The sequence below is a fragment of the Bombina bombina genome, chromosome 6 (genome assembly GCF_027579735.1).
Source record: "Bombina bombina isolate aBomBom1 chromosome 6, aBomBom1.pri, whole genome shotgun sequence".
Classification (NCBI taxonomy): Eukaryota; Metazoa; Chordata; class Amphibia; order Anura; family Bombinatoridae; genus Bombina; species Bombina bombina.
In genome coordinates this window covers 437,605,301-437,621,532 of record NC_069504.1, presented here as the reverse complement: position 1 = coordinate 437,621,532, position 16,232 = coordinate 437,605,301, and the positions used below count along the sequence as shown (strand labels likewise).

The 16,232-nt window shown below is 41.5% G+C and overlaps 1 protein-coding gene across 1 annotated transcript in view; it reads right to left on the bottom strand.

The window, feature by feature from the left end:
• The window catches only part of FNIP1 (folliculin interacting protein 1), a 177,407-nt gene that overhangs the window by 17,317 nt on the left and 143,858 nt on the right, over nucleotides 1–16,232 (bottom strand).

Here is a 16,232-nt window from a genome sequence, read left to right as displayed (position 1 = left end):
GCCGATTTGCAAATCTGATAAACTGAAGATTCATTCTTAAAAGCCCAATATGTGGCAACTGATCTTGTAGAATGAACTGTAATTGTCTGAGGAGGAGACTGACCCGCTTCCAAATAAGCTTTGTGAATCAGAACTTTTAACCATGAGGCTAAAGAAATAGCAGAAGCTTTCTGAACCTTTCTTGAACCAGAAAAAATAACGAATAGACTTGAAGTCTTCCTGAAATCTTTAGTGGCATTAACATAATATTTCAAAGCTCTGACAACATCTAAAGAAGGTAAAGATTTCTCAGAATCATTCTTAGGATTAGGATATAAGGGAGGAACAATGATTTACCTGTTAATGTTGTTATAATTAACAACCATTGTCAAAAATTTAAAAAGTAGTTTGCAAAACTGCTTTATCTTGATGGAAAATCAGATGAGACTCACGAAAGAGCGAATAATTCAGAAACTCTACTAGCAGAAGAGATAGCTAAGAGAAACAAAACTTTCCAAGAAAGTAGTTTAATGTCTAAAGAATGCATAGGCTCAAAAGGAGGAGCCTGTAAAGTCTGCAATACTAGATTAAGACTTCATGGAGGAGAAAAATATTTAATAACAGGCTTTATTCTGGACAAAGCCTGAACAAAACAGTGAATATCTGGAAGATGAGCAATATTTTGGTGAAACATTACAGAAATTGCTGATATTTGTCCTTTCAAGGTACTGGTAGATATGTTTTTATCCAAACCATCTTGAAGAAACTTAAGAATTCTAGGAATTCTAAATTGTATGCCAAGAAAAATGATAAGTGGAACACCAGGAAATATATGTTTTCCAAACCTTATAAAACATTTTCCTGGAAACAGGTTTTCTTGCTTAAATCATAGTATTAATTAAAGAGTCTGAAAAACCTCTGTGACTGAGAACTAGGCGTTCAATCTCCACGCCATTAAGTTCAGAGATTTTATGTCCAGGTGAAAGAAGGGACCTTGAGACAAAAGGTCTGGTCTTAGAGGAAGATGCCATGGTAGGCAGCTGGACATCCGAACTAGATCTGCATACCAAATCCGGAGGCACCCAATGCAATAGCTATCAGAATTACAGATGATTGTTCCATTTTGATTTTTTAAATCACTGTGGACAGCAGAACTAGTGGAGGTAATATATATATATATATAAGCATATTGGAATGACGAATGAACTGCTAGAGCATCCATCATTTCTGCCTGAGGATCCCGTTACCTTGCAAGGTATCTGGGAAGTTTCTTGTTCAAACAAGAGGCCATGAGATCTTTTTCAGGAAAATCCCAGATTTGAACAAGTTGTAAGAATACACACTGATGTAGAGACCATTCTCCCGGGTGTAGTGACTGACAGCTGAGATAATCTGCCTCCCAGTTGTCCACACCTAGTATGTGAATCGCAGTGATGAGACTGGAATTGGTCTCCACCAAAGAGAGTATCCGAGATACTTCTTTCATGGCTAGGTATCTTTGAGTTCCCCCTTGATGATTGACATATGCCACTGTTGTGATATTGTCTGTCTGAAAATGAAGATAAGGTTCGTTCATTAAAAGAGGCCAAGCTTGAGGTGCTTTGTAAAGGGCATGGAGTTCTAAGATACTGATTGAAATTTTTGTTTCCTGAACACTACAGACTCCCTGTGCAGTCAGGAACCAAATACTACTCCCCTGCCTGTAAGACTTGCATCTGTTGTGATCACAGACCAGGTAGGTGTCAGGGTGCCAGGAATCAGACTGAGACGAGAAGTGCAAAAAAAATCACACCTTTATTAATAGAAAAAAAATATTAAAAAGTCCACAAGTCAAATAACATTCCAGAAGTCAAAACCAGAGCTAATAGTCAGACGAGCCGAGTCAGGAGCCAAAGCGAATAGTCAAACGAGCCGGAATCAGGAACAAGGAAAACAGCAGAGTCAGGAACAAGCCAGGGATCAGGAACCAGGAAGGACATCAGGCAGCCAGGTAATACACAGGAACTCTCACAAACAGGTCTGAGACAACCCAAAGGCAAAGCATACTGAACAGAGGCCCTTTAAATAATAAGTGATGACATCACAATTCTGAGACTGCATCCTGTCTCACATGGATGATGCACACCAGTCTGGCCATAAAAGGAAGTGCAGGAAATGAGCAGCATCCCCCACAATGCACCATAGTCAGGAAGAGAGGTGAGTAAAATGGCTGCCAGCAGCACATGGCAAATACAACAGTATTTGCTGACAGTACCCTCCCCTCAACGACCCCTCCCCCACGGGAGGACAAAAGGCTTATTGGGGAAACAGGCATGGAAGGCACAGAGGAGGGTGGGAGCATGAACATCAGAGGAGGGAACCCAAGAACGCTCCTCCGGACTGTAGCCCCTCCAGTAAACCAAATACTGTACACGGCCCCTGGACATACGAGAGTCAATAATGCTGCTGACCTCATACTCCTCATGGTTGTCAACAAAGATAGGACGGGGAAGAGGCAACACAGTGGTAAACCGATTACAAACCAATGGTTTCAAGAGGGAGACATGAAAAACATGAGCATTGGCCACAGGATTAACCCATCGGAGTATTCAAAAAGGACCAACATAACGGGGAGCCATTTTATTGGAAGGCACACGAAGGTTCAAGTTGCGGGAGGACAGCCAAACTCTCTCACCAACCTGGTAGGAAGGTGCGAGCAGACGCCTACGATCAGCCTGGTACTTTTGGCGCTACATAGAACGATGAAGGCAATCCTGAATCTGCACCCACGTGGAACGGAGTTGCCGGAGATGCTCCTCCGGAGCCGGAATACCCTGAGACATGAATAAATCGGGCAAACAAGGATGGTTGAAACCCATAATTCGCCATGAACGGGGATATCTTGGAGGAAATGAGCAAACTCTGCCCAAGGTAACAGTTCAGACCAATTATTGTGGTTATCTGAGAAATAGCAATGGAGGAACTGTTCCAGAGCTTGATTAGACCGTTCCGCAGCCCCATTGGATTGAGGGTGATATGCCGAGAAGGAAAGCTGGATCCCCATTTGAGCACAAAAGGAACGCAAAAATCTGGAGACAAACTGGCTACCCCGGTCCGACACTATCTCCTTAGGTAACCCAAGTAAACGGAAGACCTGCCAGCCAAAAATTGAAGGCAGCTTCATCAAAGGAATGCAATGTGACATTTTAGAAAAATGGTCAACCACCATAAGGATAACAGTATTGCCATTGGAAACAGGGAGCTCGACAATGAAGTCCATGGAAAGATGTGTCTGAGGACGCTCACCATTAGCAATAGGTTGAAGAAGACCCACAGGAAGATGTTGAGGAGTCTTATTCTGTGCACAAACTGAGAAGGAGGCAATATACAAAGCAACATTAGAACGAAGACCTGGCCACCAGAATTGTCGAGTGACAGACCAAATCATTTGGTTCTTGCCTGGGTGACCTGCGGCTTTAGGATAGTGGTAAGTGTGCAAAAGTTTAGTTCGAAGATTCTCAGGAAGAAAACACTTACCACTAGGTTTCTAAGGAGGTGCATTGGTTTGTGCAGCCAGGATCTCCTCCCCCAAGGGAGAAGTCAAATTAGTACGTATGGTAGCCAAAATATGGTCAGGAGGTATAACTGGAGTAGGTACAGACTCCTCCTTGGACAGAGACGAAAATTGTCGAGAGGGCATCAGCCCTAACATTCTTACTACCAGGCAGGTAGGAAACCACATAATTAAACCGAGACAAAAATAGCGCCCATCTGGCCTGTCGGGGCAACAAACTGGGCGAGGCCACTGCAGAACTGCAGATAACTTGTCAGGATCCATGTAGAACCCTGCAACGGAGATAACATAACCTAGGAAGGTTACTTGAGTATGATGGAACTCACATTTCTCGAGTTTACAAAACAGGCCGTTCTCACGTAGTCTCTGAAGAACCCGTGCAACATCAGAACGATGAGCCTCAAGTGTGGGTGAGTGTATGAGGATGTCGTCTAAGTACACCACAACACACTGTTGTAACATATCTTGTAGGACATCATTAATAAATTCCTGAAAAACAGCAGGAGCATTACATAGGCCAAAGGGCATTACAAGATACTCATAATGCCCACTCCTGGTGTAAAATGCAGTTTCTATTTGTGGCCCTCCTTAATCCCAACAAGATTGTATGCTCCTCTAAAATCAAGTTTAGTAAAGACCGTAGCTCCCTTGAGGCGGTCAAAGAGTTCCATAATGAGCGGAATAGGGTAAGCATTCTTAATGGTAAGACAATTAAGACCCCTATAATCGATACATGGTCTTAACTCTCCACCCTTTTTCTTCACAAAGAAGAAGCCAGCCCCTGCAGGAGAGCAGGATTTGCGGATGAACCCCCCCCGCAACAGAGCATTGGCAACATACTCCTCCATAGCACAATTCTCTTCAACAGACAGAGGGTACACCCGATTACGAGGAGGAATGTCTCCAAGTTGAAGGTCTATGGCACAATCGTAAGACCGGTGACGAGGCAACGTACCGGCACGCACATTGTCAAACACGTCTAGGAACTCTCGGTACTCCTCTGGCAATTGAGATACCAAAGAAGTGCACAAGACTTTAACTGGTTTCCGAAGACAAGTGGAAATACATTGCTGAGACCACAACAAAATTTCAGACCTGCGCCAGTCGAGACTGAGATTGTGCTTTTGGAGCCAGGGATAACCCAGAACAACCGGAAAATGCGGAGAGTTTATCACCTGGAAATGGAGGGTTTCAAAATGGAGAGCCCCAACAGCCATGGACAACAGAGCAGTTTCGTGAGTAACGAGTGCGGGCTGAAGGGGTCTGACATCAATGGCCTCAATAGCAAGCGGAACGGACCGAGGCAAAACAGGAATGGAGTGCTTTGATACAAAAGTACTGTCTATGAAATAGCCCGCAGCACCGGAGTCAACAAGAGCCTGAGTGACTATGGAGGAGTCCACCCAGGAAAGGACAACAGTGACCAAAGGTTTCTCCTTAAGAGGTTCCGGGGACGAGGATAAACCACCTAAGCTCTGCCCCCGACAGGACCTTTGGTGTGAGCGTTTCCCGGCCGTGTAGAACAAGACTTCAAAAGGTGACCCGGTAACCAACAATAGAGGTAGAGCCCCTCCCTCCTCCTAAAAGGCCCTCTCCACCGTGGAGAGACGCGTGAATCACAGCTGCATTGGCTTAGCAGTACCTGGTGACTCGGGACCAGGAGGCATGGAAGGAGAGGGAGGCATGGGTGGGAACGAACATGTAGGAGACAACGGAACAGGAGGCTTCCGCAAGCGCTCCTTGAAAGTGGGCCTCTCTCTGAGTCTGATGTCAATTAGGATCAAAAAAGACACCAATGCCTTGAGATCCTCTGGTAAATATCTGGCAGCAACTTCATCTTTAAATCGCATCAGAGAGCCCATGAAAGAAGGCGGCAACAAGGGCTTCATTGTTCCAACCTACCTCTGCGGCAAGCATACAGAACTCAATAGCATACTGAGCAACAGATCTTGTACCTTGCAGAATGGACATGAGTCATTTAGCAGCAGAGGAGGAGTGAGCCGAAATACCCTTCCAAAGGAGGCCACAAATTTAGGGTAATTTGAAATCACAGGTTTATTAGTCTCCCACAAGGGATTAACCCAGGCAAGAGCTGTGTCAGAGAGTAACGAGATGAGAAATCTCACCTTAGCTCTGTCAGAGGGAAACTCCTGAGGTAACATCTCAAAGTAAATGCCCACCTGGTTCAAAAACCCTCTGCACTGAATAGGATAGCCTCCATATCGCTGAGGTAGAGGTGCAGAACTGGACATGCTCCTGGTAGGCATAGGTGCAGCAGCGGAAACAGGAGCAGCCATAACTTGCGGGACACTTTGGTCTAAATGTGCAGTGCAAGTCACAGGGTTTGCAGGGCTAGTGCAAATTGATCCAAGCGGTGATCCTGTTCATCCATCCTGGAAATGATGGCAGGTAAAGGTGGATTATTAGCACCATTAGGATTCATGGCCTTTGCGTAATGTCAGGGTGCCAGGGATCAGACAGACAAGAAGTGAAAGATAATCACAGCTTTATTAATAGCAAAAAATAATAAAAAGTCCACAAGTCAAATAAGCCAGGACGAGCCGAGTCAGGAGCCAAAGTGAATAGTCAGACGAGTTGGAATCAGGAACAAGGAAAACAGCAGAGTCAGGAACAAGCCAGGGATCAGGAACCAGGAAGGACGTCAGGCAGCCAAGTAAAACACAGGAACTCTCACAAACAGGTCTGAGAAAACGCAAAGGCAAAGCATACTGAACAGAGGCCCTTTAAATAATAAGTGATGACATCACAATTCTGAGAATGCCTCTTGTCTCACATGGATGATGCACACCAGTCTGGCCATAAAAGGAAGTGCAGGAAATTAGCAGCATCCCACACAATGCACCATAGTAAGGAAGAGAGTAGAGTAAAATGGCTGCCAGCAGCACATGGCAAATACAACAGGGAAAAAATCCTGACAGTAGGACGAACAAAGGAAGCCTCTTGAGAGAAATTGGTGGTGTAGCCACCATGTCAGAGAAAAACAAGTGTAGGGATATAAGAATATCAGTTGTGATATTTGAGTATAATCCTTGCGCAATTGGCACAGCATGCAAAGTTGAAGAGGCCTCATATGAAAACGAGCAAAGGGGATTGCGTCCGATGCTGCAATCATTAGGCCTAACACCTACATGCACATAGCCACTAAAGGGTATGATAGAGACTGAAGATTCAGACAAGCTAAAAATAGTTTTATTCTTCTCTTTTCTGTCAGAGAAAGAGTCATGGACACCAAGTCTATTTGGAAACCCAAATAAGTTACCTTTGTCTGAGGAATCAAGAAACTCTTTGAAAAATTGATCCTCCAACCATGATTTTGAAGAAACAACAATAGTTGATTTGTGTGAGATTCTACTAAACAAAAACATTGAGCTAGAACCAAGATATCATATAAATAAGGAAACACCGCAATACCCTGCTCTCCGATTACAGATAGAAGGGCACTGAGAATCTTTGAAAATATTCTTGGTGCTGTTAGGCCAAAATGGAAGAGCAACAAACTGAAAATGCTTTTCTAGAAAAGATAATCTCAGAAATTGAAAATGATCTGGGTGAATAGGGATGTGAAGATCAGCATCCTGTAAGTCTATTGTGGGCATATAATGACCTTGCTGAACACAAAGGCAGAATAGTCCTTATAGTTTGCATCTTGAAGTTTGGAATCCTCACAAATCTGTTTAATGTTTTCAGATCCAATATTGGTCTGAATGAATTCTCCTTCTTTGGTACAATGAAAATATTTGAGTAAAAACCCTTTCCTTGTTCTTGTATGGGAACTGGGACAAACTCTCCTATAAGTTCTAGGTGTGAGACACGTTAGAAAAGCTTGAGCTTTTACTGGATGTTGTGGAACATGGGGTTAGATAAAACTGTCCCCTTGGGGGGTTTGATTTTGATAACCCTGAGAAATTATATTCTAAATCCAGGGATTTTGGACAGTTTCTGACCAAATTTTCTGAATAAGTTTTAATCTGCCCCTTACCAGAAAAACTGGGTTGGGGGCTGCACTTTCATGCTGTTTTTGGACAGGATTAGGTTTCTTGGATTTTTTAGATTTATTCCAGTTGGAAGAAGGTCTCCAGTTAGAACGTTTCGGAGCCTTGAACATCCCTTTAGATCTATAGTCTTGGGGCAAAAAAACTGACTTGCCTCTAGTAATGGAAGAAATAATTGAATAATAATAATTGAATATAATTGTGAACCAAATCGATTGTTACCCTGAAAAGAAAGAGAAAGTAATCTCATTTTAAAAACCATATCAGCATTCCAAGATTTAAGCCATAAAGCTCTTATTAAAAGAACAGCCAAGAACATAGTTTTAACATTGATCTTGATAATATCAAATACTGCATTACAAATAAAAAGATTTGCCTCTTGTAGTAAATGAAGAATATTACAACATTCAGGGTCTGAAGAAAAATGCTGAGGAAGATAAGAGAGCCAAAAAGTAGAGATGGCGGCTACATCAGCAATAGATATAGCTGGCCTAAGGACATAACCAGTATGTAAATAAGACCTTCTCAAAAAAAAATTCAAGCTTCCTAAAGGATCTTTGAAAGAAGTACTATCCTCTAAAGGAATTGTAGTACGTTTAGCTAGTGAAGAAATAGCCCCGTCTACTTTAGGGATAGTCTCCCATAGCTCCAAATTAGCAACAGGTAAAGGATACAATCTTTTAAACCTAGAAGAAAGGTTAAAAGAAGTACAAGGTTTAGACCATTCTTTAGAGATATTAGAGACTATGTTAGGATTAGGAACAGGAAATCTCTGGAATAACAATATTAGACTTAAAAAAATAATTTAACTTAGAAGGAATATCTTCAGAAGTTTTAACTACCTCAATTCCTAAAGTGACTAAAACTTATTTTAAAAGAGAACGAATATGTTCAATTTTAAACAAAAAATAAGATTTATCTGGTTCCTTATCAGATGAGGGAGCCTCAGTATCAGAGGAATCATCATCATCATGAGAAGATACGTCAGTATTAGTCTGATCAGTACATATGTTACTAGAGGAAGGTAAAACATGGGCTGATCTTACGCTTATTTGAAGACGGAATTTCAGTCAGGGCCTTCTGAATTAAAGCAGCAATAAAAGTCTTTATTGCTGGGGGTATGCCATCTGTATCCATCTGTGAATTTGAGACAGAAGGAGCATTTGAAACCATAGACGCATCATTAGGATGTGATAGAAAAACTATACATGAGTCACATAAAATTGCTGAAGATGGCACTTCAGATGTTTTACAAAAAACACACTTAGCTTTGGTAGAAAGGTATACAACAGACTCAGGTTCTATGGTAATTTCAGGGACAGAAGCAAGATGTTCCATTATGGCAGACAAAGTAAAAAAGCAAAACTAAAAAAAATATAATATAATTCCTTATTTACATAAAAAAACTTTGAGATTTGGAAAAGTTTGTACTAAAAAGAATTCTGCTAAATAAATAACCGTTTCTTTAAAAACAATAAATATAGCGTGCTTATTAGCTGTTGTCTTTTAAAGTCCCTATATTAAAATGAGGGTGAGATTGAAATTAGAGAGAAACTATTTAAATGAAAAAAGTGTGCAAACATTTTTACTGCAAAAAAAGCTCGCCAGCGCACTATGACGTCACCGGGGGTTTAAAAAAAGGTGCAACACAGCGGCCGCTCTGTATAATTTTTTTAAAACATCCTCTGGAGCCGTAAGTACTCTCTGAGCCTGAACGCAATTACGAATCAGAACCCTGACTGTCTAAAGTCTATACTTTAATAGGTGCCCAAAAATAAAAGCGGTGTCTAGAAGGAAAAATATATACTTACCTGTATTATCGTAGACACATGCCCACTCTTAAGCAGACAGCCAACCAGTACTGACTATCAGCAGAGGTAGAAGATAGAGGTAGAAGTATGTAAATCTGTAAAGGGAGGCAGAATAAACAAAAAATGTATGCTTACCTGAAAAACTTCTTTCTTTTCGGATATGGAGAGCCCACAACGTCATTCAATTAATAGTGGAAATATGACTCCTGGCCAGCAGGAGGAGGCAAAGAGCACAACACAGCAAAGCTGTTAAGTGTCACTCCTCTACCCATAATCCCCAGTCAAAAATAACTGTCTTAATAAAGGGTGGGATCATGGATTCTCCATATCCGGAAATAAATAAATTGATCAGGTAAGCATAAGTTTTGTTTTCTTTCCTAAGATATGGAGAGTCCACAATGTCATTCAATTACTAGTGGGAACCAATACCCAAAGCTAGAGGACACAGAATGAACAGGGAGGGAGAACAAGATAGGCAGACATAAACAGAAGGCACCACCGCTTGAAGAACCTTTCTCCCAAAAGTATCAAATTTGGAAAAAGTATGCAGAGAGGACCAAGTTGCAGCCATGCAAATCTGTTCCACAGAAGCTTTATTTTTGAAAGCCCAAGAAGAGGAGACAGCCCTAGTGGAATGAGCTGTAATTCTCTCAGGAGGCTGCTGTCCAGCAGTCTCATAAGAAAAACTAGTCCTATTTCTAAACCAGAGGGAAAGAGAAGTAGAAGTAGCCTTCTGACCCTTACCCTACCTAAGAAACAAATAAACAGGGCAGAAGACTGGCGAAAATCCTTAGTCGCCTGTAAGTAACGTTCTTTATCAGAAGGAGGATTGGGACAGAGAGAAGAAATCTGAAAACCACTTTAGGAGGAAACCCCAATTTAGTAAGGAGAATCACATTGCAAAGCCGAGAGTTCTGAAACTCTCTGAGCAGAAGAGATAGCAATAAGAAACAAAACCTTCCAAGATAGCAACTTAATATCTATGGAATGCATTGGCTCAAACGGAGCCTGCTGCAAAACTTTAAAAAAAAGATTAAGGCTCCAAGGAGGAGCAACAGGTTTAAATACAGGTCCGATTCTGACCAGGGCCTGACAAAAAAAATGTAACATCTGGCACATCCACCAGACGCTTGTGTAACAAAATAGATAATGCCGAAATCTGACCTTTCAGAGAACTGACTGACAACCCTTTCTCCAGAACTTCCTGGAGAAAAGACAGCATTCTAGGAATTCTGACCCTACTCCAAGAGTAGCCCTTAGATTCACAAATAAAAAGGTATTTACGCCATACCTTATGCTAAAGTTTTTGAGTAACATGCTTGCGAGCCTGGATCATGGTCTCAAAGACCGAAAATCTACGCTTAGACAGAACTAAGCTTTCAATCTCCAAATAGTCAGCTTCAGAGAAACAAGATTTGAATGGAGGAATGGACCCTGAGTTAGAAGGTCCTACACCTCAGAGGCAACCTCCAAGGCGGCCGAGATGACATCTTCACTAGGTCTGCATACCAGATCCTGCAGGCCATGCAGGAGCTATTAAAATTACTGATGCTCTCTCTTGTTTGATACGAGCAATAACTCGTGGAAGGAGCGCAAACAGTGGAAACAGGTATGCTAGACCGAAACCAAAAGGAACTGCCAGAGCATCTATCAAAGCGGCCTGAGGATCTCTTGACCTTAAACCGTACCTTTAAAGCTTGGCATTCCGCCGATGACAACATCAGATCCAACTCCGGCACCCCCCATTTGAGGGTTAAGCTGGAGAACAACTCCGGGTAGAGAGCCTACTCCCCGGGATGAAATGTCTGTCTGCTCAGGAAATCCGCTTCCCAGTTGTCCACTCCAGGAATATGGATGGCAGATCGACAACAATTGTGAGCTTCCACCCACTGAATAATCTGTGCCATCTCCTTCATGGCTTAAGAACTCAGAGTTCCTCCCTAATGGTTGATGTAAGCCACTGAAGTGATGTCCGACTGGAACCTGATAAACCAGGCTAAAGACAATTGAGGCCAAGCCATCAGAGCATTGTAAATCCCTCTCAACTCCAAGATGTTTATTGGGAGAGCAGAATCCTCCCGAGTCCATAGTCCCTACACCTTTAACGAGTCCCAGACTACTTCCCAGGCTAGGGGGAACTCCCAGACAGAGTCTCCTGAGCAAGCCACCACGGGAGAGAGTCGCTTGTCGACTGGTCTAGATCTATCCTCTGAGACAGATCCGAATCGTCTCTGTTACATTGTCTGAGAATGCATAACTGCAGAGCTCTCAAATGGAATCGAGCAAAGGGAATGATGTCCATGGAAGCTACCATCAGACCAATTACCTCCATACACTGAGCTACTGACAGCCAAACAGTACACTGAAGAGAGGCAAGAATCTTGGATTTTCTCACCTCTGTCAGAAACATTTTCATAGATAGGGAATCTATTATGATTCCTAAGAAAACCACCATTATAGCTGGAACAAGGGAACTCTTCTCTATATTCTCCAGATCTCAGTATGAGTTTGCTTGTTGAAAAGATGGTGCCTGAACTAATATGTCATTCAGGTAGGGCGCTGATCACTGCAAAGAGAGCCCCCAAAACCTTTGAGAAAATTCTGAGAGCTGCGGCAAGGCCAAAAAGAAGAGCCACAAACTGAAAGTGTTTGTCTAGAAAGGCGAATCTCAGGAACTTGTGATGATCCCTGTGGATGGGAACATGAAGATATGCATCCTTCAGGTCTATGGTTGCCATGTACTGACCCTCATGGACCAAAAGATGAATAGAACGAATGTTCTCCAATTTGAAGGGCGGTACCCTGATAAACTTGTTGAGGCAATTTAGGTCTAAAATGGGTTGAAAGGTTCCCTTTTTTTTTGGGAACCACGAACAGATTTGAATAGAATCCTAGACCCTGTTCCCTTACTGGAACTATCACTCCCAGGGAGGAAAGGTGCTGAAAACAGTTCAAGAATGCCTCTCTTTATCTGGTCTGCAGATAATCTTGAGAGGAGGAATCTTCCCCTGGTAGGGAAAGTTTAGAATTCTATTTTGCAACCCTGAGATACTATGTCCACAACCCAAGGATCTGGGACATTTCGTATCCACACTTGACAGAACAGGGAAAGTCTGCCCCCCACTTGATCCGATCCTGGATCAGGGGCCGACCCTTCATGCTGACTTAGACTCAGCTGAGGGTTTCTTTGATTGCTTCCCTTTAATCCAAGAATGATTGGGCTTCCATGAAGACTTGGACTGTTCCTGCTTGGAACAGGGAGAGGAAGACTTTTGACCTTTGAAGTTATGAAAGGAACAAAAATTACTTTGACGTCCTTTAGGTCTGTTCTTGTCTTGTGGTAGAAAATACCCTTTTCCACCTGTAATATCAGAAATTATTTCTGCCAGACCAGGTTCAAACAAGGTCTTACCCTTGTAAGGAAGCGCCAGAAGCTTGGACTTAGAGATAACATCAGCTGACCAAGATTTTAGCCACAAAGCCCTGCAGGCTAAGACAGTGAAGACAGACATCTTGGCTCCCAACCAATCTAATAACTTGCATGTTAGCATCAAAAATAAAGGAATTGGCTAGTTTGAGAGCCTTAATCCTATGTTGGATCTCCTCCAACGGAGTCTCTACTAAAATTGATTCAGACCTGTTGTAAGGGGGTGCTAGTAGCTCCATACTAAGCTTTTATAGTTGAAATAGCCGATTTAGCCTGTAGTACAGAAACCTTACTACCGTACTATCTGAATGTCTAATTTTCCTCTCGCGTTTTCCCAGCATAGGAAAAGCAGATAATGCCGCAGATAGCACAGAAGATACCTGTGCAGCAAAATCTGCAGGCAAATAAACTCCTCCAGGAGGCTGAGAGGAACTGCAGGGCACTGTATGTGACACCATAGAGGCTTGGGACATGTGGGGAGAAAGCTGTGGCATTGCCTGAACAGCATCATCCTGAGAGACATTGGGCTGAGAGAGCAACAATTTACCTTTAAATTTAAGTGTTCAAGCTAAGCATGCAGCACAGAATTGCATAGGTAAAACAATTTGTGCTTCAAGGCATAACAAGCATTTGTCAAAAGACACAGAGTCTTGTCCATAATACTAAATAAAAAATGCCCCAAATTGTAGACATTTTTTAAATACACTGTCACTTTCAGAATTGTTAATACATTTAATGCCTTACCATAACACTTATACACAATTTGGCTGCCAGAAGTCTCTAAAACGATAATATAGTAGATTGACACTGAAGAGACTGAAATTCAATGACGCCGCTCCGTGAATATCAGATAGCAGAGAGAAGTCACATGACCGGCAGAGAGAGGAAACTACTCAGCAAGTAAAAGGCGCGCATTTCCCTCTGACTACAACATCAGAACTTAATTTACACAAACGCTCAAGCAGTCTGTCAGTTAGCCTGTTCTAGCTAAGCAAGCAAAGAAAACCAACTGCCAAATTTTACGTTTATACATAAATCCCTGTATAAAACATAAGCCACACACATACTATAAAAGTTTTTCAACAAAATTAGCCCAAAGAGGAAAAACATCCCAATAAAGGGAAGATTTACCCTTATTCTCAACATACATAATGTGCCTGCCCACTGCCAAAGAAAATCCTGTATAAAGGATTTTAAAAATGTACCCATCTACTGCATATGAAGTGCAAGTCTCCAAGACCTAGAAGACAAAAGCACTTACCTGCAGTCTAGCTGTCTGGTAGGAAGACAGCTCACAAAGCGTGAAAGGACACACTCCTTACAGAGAATTGTAGAAAAAGAAAGAACAGAGTAACCAACTCTGGCTTTCTGTACCATGGGCAGCAATGTGTTGGGAAACAAAGCAAGGACTACCTGACAACTTCCTAAATGCTTAAAAGCCACCACTACTCTGCTGAAGAGATTGATGTGGACTCAGTTAAACCCAAATCCTTGCTTGGAGGGAAAAGAACCCAAAAAAGGAATTAATTTCTTTAGTCACCAAACTTCACCTCCTCCATTGACAGAGGCAAAGAGAATGACTGGGGATTATGGGTAGGGGAAAGACACTTAAAGGGACATGAAACCCAATTTTTTTATTTTGTGATTTAGAAAGAGCATGTCATTTTAAACAACTTTCTAATTTACTTCTATGATCTAATTTGCTTCATTCTCTTGATATCACTTGCTGAAAAGCATATCTAGATATGCTCAGTAGCTGCTGATTGGTTGCTGCACATAGAGGCCTTGTGTGATTGGCTCACACATGTGCATTGCTATTTCTTCAACAAAGGATATCTAAAGAATTGAGCAATTTAGATAATAGAAGTAAATTGGAAAGTTGTTTAAAATTGCATGCCCTATCTTAAAGGGACAGTTCACCCAAAAACTTTCTCCCCTTTAAATTATTCCCAATGATCCTTTTTACCTGCTAGAGTGTATTAAATTGGTTGCAAGAGCTCCAATATTCATATTTCAGCATTTGAAATAGCTGATTTAGCTTGTGGTTTCCCAACCTATACTGAAAGTTTTGATACTTGCGTATATGCTATAGACAAGCCTAAGTAAACACAGCCAGCAGAAGAGATTACACCCTCAGTGGGGGGCATGATAGTTAAGTAATAAAATGATAATTTTCCATTGTTCTCTCTATGTATTGAGCTTTGGTGTTCCAGACAAATCTAAGATAAGGAAGCAAGTCTGTTTATATAAAAGTGATAACATAATGAGATCTGATATTACCTGAAGCTCAACCCATTGTAATAGGCTGTGGTTTCAAAGCACAAAACCAGCTACTTCAGATACACAAATAAACCCGAAAATGCATTTTCTCAAATATTTTATACTCTGCAGTTGGTATAACAAGTCATTTAAAATACATTTATGGAAAAACAATTTTACAGTGTACTGTCCCTTTAATCATGAAAGTTTAATTTTGACTAGACTGTCCCTTTAACAGCTTTTCTGTATTGTTCTTTGCCTCCTCCTGCTGGCCATTCATGATATTCCCACTAGTAATTGAATGACGTTGTTGATTCTCCATATCTTAGGAAAGTAAAAAGCTTACTGCGACCAAATTTACAAAGGGCCTTAGAAAGACTACCAGAGGTTCACAACATGGTGTCTAAAGGCTAAACTCCCCAAACATCCCTCTGACAAACACTAACTCTGAGGGGAAACTGAACTTCAGTATACACTGAAACACATCATACTTTAACCACCTCCAAAGGAAGCAAAGTTTAAACTGAGAAATGAGTAAGGTGGGTGGGGTATTTATAGGCTTTGAGGTTTGGGAAACTTTCCTCCTCCTGATAGGAATGTATATCCCATGTGTAACAAATCGTGGACTCTCGCCACCTATATGAAATAAATATATTGAAGTGTTGTTTCATTACACATAACTAAACATTTAATATAAAAATTTCAAGGTGTTTACTGTCCCTTCAAAAATCTCCTCTAAAATACCATATGACCAAAAAGTGTGCACTACACGGCACAAAAATGGTTCACATACTTATGTAGTGTCAAGAAGGTGGTAGATTACACATAGGTAACTACAGAAGCTACAGAAAACCCAAAACAGTCTCTTGTATTTTTTATGTGTCTATAATCATGCTTTAAAGGGATAGTAAAGTCTAAATTAAACTTTCATGATACAGATAGGGCATGTCATTTTAAACAACTTTCAAATTTAATTTTATCATCAAATTTGCTTTGTTCTCTTGGTATTTTTAGTTGAAAGCTAAACCTAGGTAGGCTCATATGCAAATTTCTAAGCCTTTGAAAGCAGTCTCTTATCTGAATGCATTTGAGGTTTTCACAGCTAGAGGGTGTTGGTTCCTGTGTTTCATATAGTTAACACTGAGCTCATGCACGTGAAGTTATTTTAAGAGTCAGCACTAATTACCTGA